The 13,487-nt window shown below is 40.4% G+C and overlaps 1 protein-coding gene across 3 annotated transcripts in view; it reads left to right on the forward strand.

The window, feature by feature from the left end:
- The first annotated feature begins 4,582 nt into the window (after positions 1 to 4,582).
- The window catches only part of ZNF112 (zinc finger protein 112), a 41,004-nt gene continuing 32,099 nt past the window's right edge, over positions 4,583 to 13,487 (forward strand). The window contains exons 1-2 of one of the 3 annotated variants that reach the window (XM_055311530.1): positions 4,583 to 4,634; positions 9,030 to 9,147. The gene's annotated coding sequence lies outside the window, so the exon portion shown is untranslated. The remainder of the gene's footprint in view (positions 4,635 to 9,029; positions 9,148 to 13,487) is intronic. The other 2 variants (XM_055311529.1, XM_055311531.1) reach the window with 2 other exon arrangements.

The raw sequence follows: 13,487 nt of genomic DNA on the forward strand, positions 1-13,487 counted from the left end.
CTGAAACTCAAATCTCTGAGGACGGAGTTGTGTTCAGAGGTACCCGGGCTCAGAGGCAGAGAGCCCTACAGTTATAGGACTTAGGCACCTGAGGAACAGGGTTTGAGAAGCTGTTTCAAATGTCTACGAAGAGCCATGATGAAACTGATTGTCAAGTGTTGGAAAAACTGCAAATTATTCGATTGAACAGTTGCAGTAAGAAAGTGGTGCTGCTCCTGGAAGCCCAAAGGAAGTATTGAGTCTCTTTCTCCAGCCTTGCACTCTCTTTATTGGCAGAGAACCAGATGGCATAGCAGCAAGATAGGCTTCAGATTTTACATAAAACAGAGTAAAGAAGGGTGGTTTGGGAACTGAGAGACAATACTTTATTAGACGCACACATGGCAGCTTTTAAATTATCTTTTTGTTATGGAGCTCTGGCTGAATTTCATTACATTCAGAGAGCATATTCAGTATTACTTCAGTATTGTAAAATTTGTTGTTTTCCTTTATAGCTCATCATGCAATCCCTTTTGTAAATATTTTATTTGTGCTTGAGAAGATGTATGTTTTGTAGTTTTTTTTTTATGATAGTCACACACACACAGAGAGAGAGAGTGGCAGAGACACAGGCAGAGGGAGAAGCAGGCTCCATGCACCGGGAGCCCAACGTGGGATTCGATCCCAGGTCTCCAGGATCGCGCCCTGGGCCAAAGGCAGGCACTAAGCACCCTGGGCCAAAAGCAGGCGCTAGACCGCTGCGCCACCCAGGGATCCCTGTTTTGTAGTTTTTGCCAGAATCTCTTGTTTCCCTACCTTCAAATGGGTGTTAGAAATGCCTCAGAGTTTCTAGGCTTTCCAGCTCTTTGACTAGACCATCGCCCCATGAGAAAAGTCACCTCAGGTGCATGACCACCCCCCCACTTTTTCTGAATTTTAGCAGACTAATTTTCCATCATCTTGCCTTTTGATGCCTCTCAACAGTTTTATTTTATTTTATATATTTTTTAGATTTTATTTTATTCATGAGAGACAGAGAGAGAGCGAGAGAGAGAGAGAGGCAGAGAGACAGGCAAAGAGAGGGAAAAGCAGGCTTCATGTAGGAAGCCCGACATGGAACTCGATCCCGGGTCTCCAAGATCACAACCTGGACTGAAGGCAGCGCTTAAACCACTGAGCCACCTGGGCTGCCTGCCTCTCAACAGTTTTAAAACTATGTCTACCCATCATCTGCCAGAAATTTATTCCAAGTTACCTATTTTATTATTATCGGAAGTGTATGCGAATTAAAACATTCCTTGTATATTGCATTTTAAATTTTCCCTGTCATTTTATCCAAAAAACTCAACTATTATCAGATTGATCCTCCTTAATTTATAGTTATATAATTATTTAATAATTTAAATATTTTAAATTATTTTTAATCACATGGTAAGATTTCTTTTTTTTTTCTTCCAACTTGATATTCCAGTCGTTAACATAGTGTAATATTAATTTCAGGTATAGGATTTAGTGATTCATCACTTACAACACTCAGTGCTCATCACAAGTGCCCTCCTTAATACCCCTCACCCATTTAACCCATCTTCCCCGCCACTTCCCCTCCAGCAATCTTCAATATGATCTCTATAGTTGAGTCTGTTTTATGTTTTTTTTTCTCTCCTCCATGTTCATCTGGGTTTTCTTCCCTAAATTCCACATATGAGTGAACTCTTATGGTATTTGTCTTTCTCTGACTGACTTATTTTGCTTAGCATAATACACTCTATCTCCATGTTGCTGAAAATGGCAAGATTTCATTTGTTTTTATGACTGAGGAATATTTTATTGTATTTACATACCACAACTTCTTTATCCCTTCATCAATCGATGGACATTTAGGCTCTTCCCATAATTTGGCTATAGTTGATAATGCTGCTATAAACATTGGGATGCATGTGTCCTTTTAAATCAGTATTTTTGTATTCTTTGGGTAAACACCTAGTAGTGCAACTGCTGGACCATATGGTAGCTCTATTTTTAATTTTTTGAGGAAACTCCATACTGTTTTCCAGAGCGGCTGCATCAGTTTGCATTCCTACCTATGGTGGAAGAGAGTCCCTCTTTCTCCACATCCTCACCAATATCTGTTGTTTCTAGTTGTTTGCAATTTGGCACCCTGTATGATTTCCTAAATTGGTTCTGGTCCTTTAAACCACTGACCATTTTCATATAATGGATATGATGAGAGAACAAAACTCTCTAAAGGCCTGAGATATAAGGGAAGCCATTTTATATTTCTTCCTAAGTCAGCATGACTGTACATAAACTTTGCTTAAACCCAGAGCCCAGTTTATGGCCCACCAAGGATACATTGTGCAAATGCTTTCTAAATGAGAAGCCTAAAGGAAACCATCTTGTCCTTAAGACACTGATCAGTGCTCCTACTCTCTGCATTCTTAGATGTTAAAACTTGTGATTCCTGCATATATGCTAACCTATAATCTTTTGAGCTTTCACAAGATGTAAAAAAAGTATAATAATCCTCTGAAAACTGTTCATTCTCCACAACACTTTTTCCCCTGTAAAGAACATGTTTCCTGAACAGCTGTACTAACTTGGGCTTAAATAAAACTCTTTCTTACCTATAGAGATTGTAAAAGGTTTCTTCACTTTGTATCAACAGCTGTTAGGTCATTTTTCTTTCACTCCTCAGTGAGAATACTTGCCCAGCATTTGAGTAGTTTCAGCTGGACATTGTATTGGATCTTGTTCTGCTATTTTCAACACCACATTGTACTTATTATTGTTAAAAATCTAGGCTTTAACTTACAGTTTAATGAAAAAATTGTCATTTCAGGAAAACAGATTCCAGAAGAGCCATCAGATAAATCCAGAATGTGAGCAATCCTACATGACTACTGAGCTAGGTATTTCAGCAGGTCAGGGCAAACAAAAAAGGGAAAGGGGAGCTGTTCTAGATTACAAGAGATTCAAGACATATAATATCAAATACATTTAATGTACCAGCATAAAGGAAAACAATTTAGATTTCTTCTTCTTCTTCAGGAGGAAACTGGGAAATTAAACTTGCTCTTCTCTTTTTTTTCCCTTTCTGCTAATTTTCTGGATTAAGTCATTACCTCATCCTCTGTCCTCCCTGAGTCACATCCTCCATAAGACAACTTACAGTTTCTATATCAAGAGGAGGAGAAAAATAAGTGATGTGATATTAAAAGCTCAAAGAAGGGAACACCTGGGTGGCTCAGCAGTTGAGTGTTTGCCTTCGGCTCAGGACGTGATCCCAGGATCCAGGATCGAGTCCCACATTGGGATCCTTGCAGGAAGCCTGCTTCTCCTTCTGCTGATGGCTCTGCCTTTCTCTCTCTGTGTCTCTCATGAATAAAGAAATAAAATCTTTTTTAAAAAAGCTAAAGAAAAAAACGTAAGATCTTGTAAAGGTCTTAATTCCTTTCCATATTACAGTGTTTTATATCTATCAGTACAGTTCCTTCCATTTGCCTTATGACTCAGGTTTCATAATCAGCAATTAAAGCCAAGGAAATGTGGGAAACATTTGTTGCTTCTGCTTTAAGTCCTGATCAATGGTTGCATCTGTTTCTTATGAATTCTTGGCATCCATGTCCATTCTTGTGGATCTTGGGATGAACAGCTCAGGGTAGGTAGCATGGACAGTTTTAGATGCATGCGTGTGCCTACAGAATAAAAAAAGGCAATCCGGTCAGAGTAAGATTGAGACTCTATATTTGTCAAATTCAGCACTGAATACAGGTCAGCACAATTTCCTTATAATATCTGAATTCTGGAGCGCCTGGATGGCTCAGTGGTTGAATGTTCGCCTTTGACTCAAGTCATGATCCTCGGGTCGAGTCCTGCATCAGGCTCCAGCAGGGAGCCTGCTTGGCTCTCTATGTCTCTGCTTCTCTCTGTGTCTCTCATGAATTAATAAATAAAATCTTAAAAAAAAAAATCTGAATTCCGCTGCCTCCTCCAATCCCCCACATGGCTTCCTTTTCATAACGTCTTCCTTCCTTCCCTTTCCTCTTTCTCATATTTCAAGGTTCTCTAATCTGTTTGAGGTAGTTTCCTAGAATTGGTAGATAGCTTGCTTTGGTTAAGTTTCTTGTGATAGTTTTCGTCATGTTTGGAAGAAAAAAATTCAAGAAAACGACGGAAGGGAGGGCGACCAAGCTCCACTAACAGCATAGAATTAACTCAGACTATCCAAATACTATCTCAAAGAGAGGGGAGCCCTGAGGAAGAGGCCCCTCCGCAGGACATGCCGGGATTTGCAGTCCACAAGGTCAGACGCATCAGGATCCAGAAACAAGCTCTGAACGTGTGGCTGGCTGGAGAAAATAACAGAAGTCTGTACAAGTTCTGTACACTGGGCAGCATTTCCAGGCTCCGGAATTCACGCCAGAACCGCACGCTCTCCCTGGGGCAGCCCGCACTTCCGTCCCAGGAAGGCGACGAGGCGGCCTGGGAATTCTGGGAAGTGTAGTCCGGGAACACTTCCGCTGCAGGACGCCAAGACGACCTCCCGGCTCGGCTCCTGTCGGGAATTCTGGGAAGCGTAGTCCAGGAGGTCTCTGTGGGTAGAGTCGCTTCCGCTCCAGGTACGCGAGGCCGCGGCCTTCATTCCTCTGCGAAAGGTGAGCCCTCCCTCCCCGGGCGCCCTCCCCGCGGCCGCGCTGACCTGGCCTCACTTTCAGTTGGGCCCGTGGTGACCAGGCCCTCGATCCGGGGGAAGAGAATCCGCCTGTGGCGGAGGACGGGGTTTGTGTTTCCTTTGAATGGGCTCCGTGCAGTCCCGGGCGGCGGGTGCATCCCCGGCTCAGGCCCCGGGCCAGGTTCCCACGTCGCCAGGAGTGAGGGTCTCCTGGGGTCTGCACCTCCCGGCCCTTCCGCGACCACCAGCCAGTGCTGCCGCTTCCCAGCTCCATTAACATTCGGAGAATTTCTTCGCGTCTCTGCCTCCTTCCTCTTCTTGAAGTTGATTTTAGTGTCTACCTAATAGAGTTATTTTGAGAGTTCAGCGAGGATGTAGAAGTGAAAGACAGGTCTCTTGATAGCAGTCCTTTTAAATTTTAGTTCCCTGAAATCAGCATCGGTGAACCTGGGATGGGGTGGTCAGAGAGCTCTTGCTGCAGTGTCCCTGGCCCTTCTCTGATCCCTGGAGGAAGTGAGGCTGCACCTAGATACCTAATTTTTTTTTTTTTTATCTAAATTTAAGTTTTTGTAGAGGGTCATTCCTGGGTGTTGTCTGCGATGTCCACTGTGATTTATGCGCAGGTTCTAATGAAGTCGTGATTTCTCTCAGCCTCCTTTCCTTCCCCAGCCTGGATTTCTTGAGAAAGGCCGCGGGGGAGGAGGGAATGACACTTTGGCTCCTGGAAGCAGAGCCTTTCCTGAGTAGGACTTAGCATTCTTTTTCTTCTTAGGTTATCTCCTGTCAGACGAGAAGATATTTCCTTTACTCCTCTATAAGTTCTTCTGCCACAAACATGCCCTGACCTTTGGTGAATACATGCAGGAACGGATAGGGGAGTACTTGAGCAAGAATAATAATGATTATATTTATGGTTTGTTTGTTTGTTTTTTTTTTAAACTTTTGTTTAAATTCCAGTTAGTTAACAGACTGTAGTATTGGTCTCAGGTGTACAGTATAGCGATCCAACAACACTTTCATACATTGCCCGGTGCTCATCACAAGTGCACTCCTTAATCCCCGTCTCCTATTCCACCCATTCCTCCACCAACCTCCATTCTGGTAACCATCAGTTTGTTCTTTATAGTTAAGACTCTGTTTCTTGGTTTGCCTCTCTTTTCCTTTTGTTCCTTTGTTTTATTTCTTTAATTCCACATATGAGGGAAATCATATGGCATGTCTTTCTTTGAATGACTTATTTCACATAGCATCATACTCTCTGGCTCCATCCACATTGTTGCAAATGGCAAGATTTCATTCTTTTTTGATGGCTGAGTAATATTTCATTGTGTATATATACCACATCTTCTTTATCCATTCATCAGTTGGTGGACACTTGGGCTGTTTCCATAATTTGAGTATTGTAGATAATGCTGCTATGAACATCGAGGTGCATGTACCCCTTTGAATCAGTATTTCTGTGTCTTTTGGATAAATACCAGCTAGTGTAATTGCTGGGTCATAGGTAGTTCTATTTTTAAGTTTCTGAAGAACCTCCATACTTTTTCCACATTGGCTGCACCAATCTACATTCCCACCAGCAGTGTAAGAGGGTTCCCCTTTCTCCATATCCTCGCCAAAATTAATTATTTCTTGTGTTGATGGTTTTAGTCATTCTGACAGATGTTAGGTGATAGCTCATTGTAGTTTTGATTTGCATTTCCCTGATGATAATTAATATTGAGCATCTATTCATGTGTCTGCTAGCCATCTGGATGTCTTCTTTTTTTTTTTTAAAGATTTTATTTATTTATTCATGAGAGACACACAGAGAGAGGTAGAGTCACAGGCAGAGGGAAAAGCAGGGTCCCTGCAGGGAGCCTGATGTGGACTCAATCGCAGGACCCTGGGACACAACCTGAGCTGGAGGCAGATGCTCAAACACTGAGTCATGGTGCCCCCTATCTGGATGTCTTCTTTGGAGACAGATCTGTTCATGTCTTCTGCCCATTTTTAAATTGTATTATTGTTTATTTGGGTGTTGATTTGTGTAAGATCTTTCTCTATTTGGATACTAACCCTTTATCAGATATGTCATTTGCAAATATCTTCTGCCATTCCAAAAGTTGCCTTTTAGTTTTGTTGATTCTTTCCTTCACTGTGTAGATTTTTATTTTGATGTAGCCCCGATAGTTTATTTTTTTCTTGTTTCCCTGGCCTCAGGAGATGTATCTAGAAACAAGTTGCTATATGGCCAGTGTTAGAGGCTGCTGCTTGTGTTCTCTTCTAGGATTTTGATGGTTTCCTGTCTCACATCAAGGTCTTTCATCCATTTTTGGGTTTACTTTTGTGTACAGTGTAAGATAGTGGTCCAATTTCATTCTTTCGTGTGTGCTGTCCAGTTTTCCCAACACCATTTGTTCAAAAGACAGTCTTTTTCCCATTGATATACTTTCCTGCTTTCTCTAAGATTAATTGACCATATAGTTGTGGGTCCAATACTGGGTTTTCTGTTGTGTTCCGTTGATATATGTGGAGTTCTTGTGTGTGTGTGTGCCAATACCATACTATCTTGATGTCTGCAGTTTTGTAATGTAACTTGATGTCCAGAATTGTGGTGCCTCCAACTTTGTTTTCTTTTTGGGAATTTTTATGGTTTCGTACAGATTTTAGAATTTGTTCTAGCTCTGTGAAAAATGTTGTTGGTATTTTGATAGGGATTGCATTAAATGTGTAGACTGTTTTGGGGTAGTATAGACATTTTAACAATATTTTTTTTTCCTGTCCATGAGCATGGAATGTCCTTTTTTTTTAAGATTTTTTATTTTTTCATGAGAGACACAGAAAGAGAGAGAGAGAGAGAGAGAGAGAGAGAGAGAGAGAGATTGGCAGAGACACAGGCAGAGGGAGAAGCAGGCTCCATGCAGGAAGCCTGATGGGGGACTCAATCCCGGGTCTCCGGGATCATGCATGCCCTTGACTGAAGGCAGCGCTAAACCGCTGAGCTACCAGGGCTGCTCAATGAGCATGGAATGTCTTAACATTTCTTTGTTTCCTCTTCAATTTCTGTCATCAGGTTTTTCCTAGTTTCAAAGCAGAGGTTTTGCACCTCTTTGAATTTATTCCTACGTATCTTAAAACCATAAGATTTTAGGGATCCCTGGGTGGCGCAGCGGTTTAGGGCCTGCCTTTGGCCCAGGGCGCGATCCTGGAGACCCGGGATCGAGTCCCACGTCGGGCTCCCGGTGCATGGAGCCTGCTTCTCCCTCTGCCTGTGTCTCTGCCTCTCTCTCTCTCTCTCTCTCTATCATAAACAAATAAAAAATTAAAAAAAAATAAAAAAAATAAGATTTTAATGTGCAATTGTAAAAGGAATTGATTCCTTGATTTCTTTTTCTGCTGCTTTATTATTGTTGTATGGAATGCAACAGATTTCTGTACATTGATTTTGAATCCTGTAACATTATTGAATTTGTGCATCTCTTCTAGAAATTTTTTGGTGGAGTCTTGTGGGTTTTCTACAGAGTATCATGTCATCTGTGAACAGTGAAAGTTAGACTTCTTCCTTGCCAATGTGGATGCCTTTATTTCTTTTTGTTTTCAAATTGCTGCCAGTACTTGGTAAATAGCAGTGGTGAAAGTAGACATCCCTGTCTTGTTCCTGACCATAGAGGAAAAGCTCTCAGGTTTTCCCCATTGAGGATGATATCAGGTGTGGGTTTTTTTTATATGACCTTTATTATGTTGAGGTATGTTCCCTCTATCCCTCTTTGGTGGAGGGTTTTTATTGTGAATGGATGTTGTATGTTGTCGAATGCTTTTTCTGCATCCATTGAAAGGATCATATGGTTCTTTTCATTTACTGATGTGGTATATCACATTGGTTAATTTGCAAATATTGTACCGCCCTTGCAGCCCAGAAAGAAGTCCCACTTGATCATGGTGAATGATTCTTTTAATGTACTATTGGATTTTATCTGCTAGTATTTTTCTGAGAATTTTTGCATCCATGTTCATCAGGTATATTGGCCTGTAATTATTGTTTTTAGTGGGTTCTTCGGTTTTTGGAATCAAGGTAATACTGGCTTTGTAGAATGAGTTTGGAAGTTTTCTTTCCTTTTCTGTTTTCTTGGAATAGTTTGAGAAGAATAGGTATTAAGTCTTTAAATGTTTGGTAGAATTATCCTGTGAAGCCATCTGGCCCTGGGCTTTTGTTTGTCAAGGAATTTTTGATTACTGATTCCATTTCTTTGCTAGTTATTGGTCTGTTCAAGTTTTCTGTTTCTTCCTATTTCTGTTTTGGCATTTTAGATGTTTCTAGGACTTATCTATTTCTTCCAGGTTTCCAGTTTGTTGGCATATATTTTTTTTTAAAATTTTATTTATTTATTCATGACAGAGAGAGAGAAAAAGAGAGAAGCAGGCAGAGACACAGGCAGAGGGAGAAGCAGGCTCCATGCAGAGAGCCCAACGTGGGTCTCAATCCCGGGTCTCCAGGATCACACCCTGGGCTAAAGGTATGCTAAACTGTTGAGCCACCCATGCTGCCCGGCATATACTTTTTCATAATATTCTCATAATTATTTGTATTTCTGTGGTGTTGGTTGTTATTTCTCTGCTCTTGTTTGTAATTTTATTTACATGAGTCCCTTCTCTTTTCTTTTTGATAAGTCTGGATGGAGGTTTATCAATTTTATTAATTTTTTTGAAGAATCAATTCCTATTTCATTGGTTTGTTCTATTGTTTTTTTAGTTTCTATATCATTTCTGTTCTTATCTTTATTATTTCCTTCCTTCTTTTGGCTTTAAGTTTTGTTTATTCTTTTTCTAGCTCCTTTAGATGTAAGGTTAGGTTATTTATTAGAGACGTTCCTTGCTTCCTGAGATAGGTCTACATTGCTATATGCTTCCCTCTTAAGACCGCTTTTGATACATCCTAAAGATTTTGGACCATCATGTTTTCATTTTTAATTGTTTCCATGTATTTTTAAATTTCTTCTGTATTTCTTGGTTGACCAAGTCATTGTTTCATAGCATATTATTTAACCTACATGTATTTGTGATTATTCCAGATTTTTTCTTGTGATTGACTTCAAATTTCATAGTGTAGTCAGAAAATATGCATGGTTTGATCTCAAATTATTTGTATTTGTTGAGGGCTGATTTGTGACCTAATATGTAGTCTATTCTGGAGAATATTCCATGTACACTTGTAAAGAATATGTATTCTACTTTTTTAGGATGGAATGTTCTGAATATATCTGTTAAGTCCATCTGATCCAACATGTCATTCAAGTCATTGTTTCCTTGATGATTTTCTGCTTAGGTGATCTGTCCATTGATGTAAGTGGGGTGTTAAAGTCCCCTACTATTATTGTATTGCTATCAACTAGTTCCTTTATATTTATTATTAATTGTTTTATATATTTGGATGCTTCCATGTTGGGTAATTGTTATATCTTTTTGTTGGATTGTGTCCTTTATTATATAGTGCCCTTCCTTGTCTCTTGTTACAGTCTTTGTTTTAAAGTCCAGTTTCTCTGATATAGATACTGCTATTCTGGCTTCCTTTTGACATCTATTTGCATGGTAAATGTTTCTCATCCCTTCACTTTCAATCTACAAGTGTCATTAGGTCTAAAATGAGTCTCCTTTAGGCAGTGTGTAGATGAAGTCTTTTTTTTTTTAATCCATTTTGACACACTATGTTTTTTTATTGGAGTGTTTAGTCCATTTACCTTCAAAGTAATTATTGATATATATGTATTTATTGCCATTTTATTACTTGTTTTATGGTTGTTTTCTAGAGATTTTCTCTAATCCTTTCTTGTCTTTCTCTCTTTTATGGTTTGCTTATTTTCATTAGTGGTATATTTGGATTTCTTTCTCCTTATTCTTTTTTTTTTTTTTAAAGGTTTTATTTATTCATGATAGAGAGAGAGAGAGAGGCAGAGACACAGGCAGAGGGAGAAGCAGGCTCCATGCCGGGAGCCTGATGCGGGACTCGATCCCAGGACTCCAGGACCGTGCCCTGGGCCAAAGGCAGGCGCAAAACTGCTGAGCCACCCAGGGATCCCCCTTATTCTTTTTTTTTTCTTTTTTTTTTTAAAGAAGATTTTATTTTATTTTATTTTTAAGATTTTATTTATTTATTCATGAGAGGCACAGAGGCAGAGGGGCAGAGACACAGGCAGAGGGAGAAGCAGGCTCCATGCAGGGAGCCCAATGTGGGACTTGATCCCGAGTCTCCAGGATCACACCTTGGGCTGAAGGCAGTGCTAAACCACTGAGCCACCTGGGCTTCCCTTTCCTTATTCTTTGCATGTTTATCAGTGGTTTTGGAGGGGTTTTGTTTTTTAGTGGTTTTTGATATATGATTACCATTAGGTTTGCATATAGCCTTTTCTGCATATAGCAGTCTATATTAACTTGATGGTTAAATTTGAACCCATTCTTTTCTCTTTCCCCATGTTTTTGGCATATGTTATTGTATATCTTTTTGTGTGTGTGAGTTCCTTGACTTACTTTTTACAGAAATATTCGTTTTTACTGCCATTGTTTTTTTCTACATTCATACTGTGACTCTGGTCTCTCCTTTCCATTCAAAATTTCTTGCAGAAATGTTGTGGCCACAGACTCCTTTAGTTTTTACTTGTCTGGGGGAACTCTTTGTGTCTCCTTCTATTCTGATTGATAGCCTTGCTGGGTAGAGTATTCGTGGCTGCAGATTTTTCCCATTGAGCATTTGAATATATCATGCTTCTGTCTTTTGGCTTGCAGTTTCTGTAGAGAAATCTCTTGCTAGCCTTATGGGTTTTCCCTTGTAAGTTACTGACTCCTTTTGTCTTGCTGCTTTTAGAATTTTTTCTTTATCACTGTATTTTGTAAATTTAATTATGTCTTGGTGTTGGCCTACTTTTGGTGATTTTGATGGGAGTTCTCTGTGCCTGCTGGATCTGAATGTCGGTTTTCTTTTCCAGATTAAGAAAGTTTCAGCTATTCTCTCTTTTCTTTTCTTTTTTCTTTTCTTTTCTTTTTTTCTTTTCTTTTCCTTTCTTTCTTGATTTTATTTTATTTTTTTTTCTTTCTTGATTTTATTTACTTATTTGCCAGAGAGAGAGAGCACAAGAAGGGGAAGCAGCAGACAGAAGGAGAAGTAGGCTTCCTGATGAGCCCAATGCAGGACCCAGTCCCAGGACCGTGGGATCATGACCCAAAGGCATGTGAAGGCAGATGCTTAACTGACTGAGCTGATCAGGCGTCCCTCAGCTATTACTTCTTCAAATAAATTTTCAGTCCCCTTTTCTCTCTTCTTCTTCTGGGACTTCTATAATATGAATGTTACTACATTTGATGGAATCATCAAGTTCCCTAAATCTATCCTCATTTTGTGTAATTCTTTCTCTGTTTTGTGTAGCTTCATTGCTTTCCATTATTTTGTCTTCTAGGTCATTGATTTGTTCTTCATCTAGCCTGTTGTTTATTACATCAAGTCATTTTTGTTAAGATTTTATTTATTTATTCATGAGAGACATAGGCAGAGGGAGAAGCAGGTTCCCTGCAGGAAGCCTGGTGTGGGACTCAGTCCCAGGAACTTGGGATCATAACCTGAGCCAAAGGCAGATGCTCAAACACTGAGCCATCCAGGTGCCCTGCATCAAACATGTTTTTAATCTTGTTTATTGCACTCTTCATCTCTGATTCTTTTTTAAAGTCTTTTATCTGTGTGTTAAGGGTCTCAATGATGTCTCCATTCTTTCTCAGGTCCAGTGAGTGTCCTGAGTATGATTGTTGCTTTAAATTCTCCATCAGACATCTTAGTTGCTTAAATCTCTGGCTGTGGTCTTGTCTTATCCTTTCATTTGGGATAAATTCTTGTCTTCTCATTTTGTCGAAGTCTCAGCCTGCTTCTTTCTCTATGTTAAAAAGCCAGTTATGTCTTTGCTCCCAAAAGTAATGTCCTTACCAAGAAGAGGTCATGTAGTGTCCAGGGCCTGGCACTTTAGGGAGCATCTCCAGTGTGTGCTGCAAGCACTCTGCTGTTGTGTCTGGCTGTTCTGTCCTTCAGGCCAGTTGTCTGCAGATGCTCTCCTTGTCTACTCTGGACGGTGATTGGTCCCTGGCCTGAATGGGGTGAATTATATCTAGGAGTGCTCTATCTGCTTGTGAAATGAGACTTTCTGCCACCTCTACCAAAAATGAGGCCATGTAAAACTCTCTGGTCAGGAGACGTGGTGAGGGCAGGGTTTTGTGTTTGTGTTTAGGGGGAGGGGCCTGACACGCTGGGACAGATAGATGTGACTGAGAAAGGCCGTTCTGCTGGAGTGCAGCAGGGTGGGGCTTGATGTAAGCAACCAATGTCAGCATCGCACTGCTTCCCACTGGCTCTGTGTTTATGCTTAGGGGTGGTGGAGGGAAATGGTGCCAGTCAGCTCTTTTGTTCCCACAGAGGTGTCTTTGTGAATGCTGCCTCTCAAGGACATGCTCTGAGAAGAGCAAATAATCTCCTCGGTGTGTGCCCAGGTGCTCTTCAAATGACTGTTTTCATGTTGTATGCCCCCAGGTTGTTTACCTGCCTTTCCTTCAAGAGTAGCACAGTGCCACTTGTCTATCCCAGCCAAGCCTGCTGACCTTTAAAACTCCAGGCTTTCATAGTAGAGGTTGTACTGTTCTAGGGGAGTTCCTCTAAAGTGTTTGTCTGTTCAAACTTTATAGGTCACCCCAAGTATTATTTTTGTTGTCCAGAAATCCAAGGTACTCAGATATATTACTATAATCTAGTATCATAGCTTTTGAGGTTGTACCTTTATCTTAAGGGCAGTAGTTTGCCCTAAAATTCTTATGTAAGGATCATTGG

This window comes from Nyctereutes procyonoides, unplaced genomic scaffold (assembly GCF_905146905.1).
Source record: "Nyctereutes procyonoides isolate TBG_1078 unplaced genomic scaffold, NYPRO_anot_genome, whole genome shotgun sequence".
NCBI classification, from domain to species: Eukaryota; Metazoa; Chordata; class Mammalia; order Carnivora; family Canidae; genus Nyctereutes; species Nyctereutes procyonoides.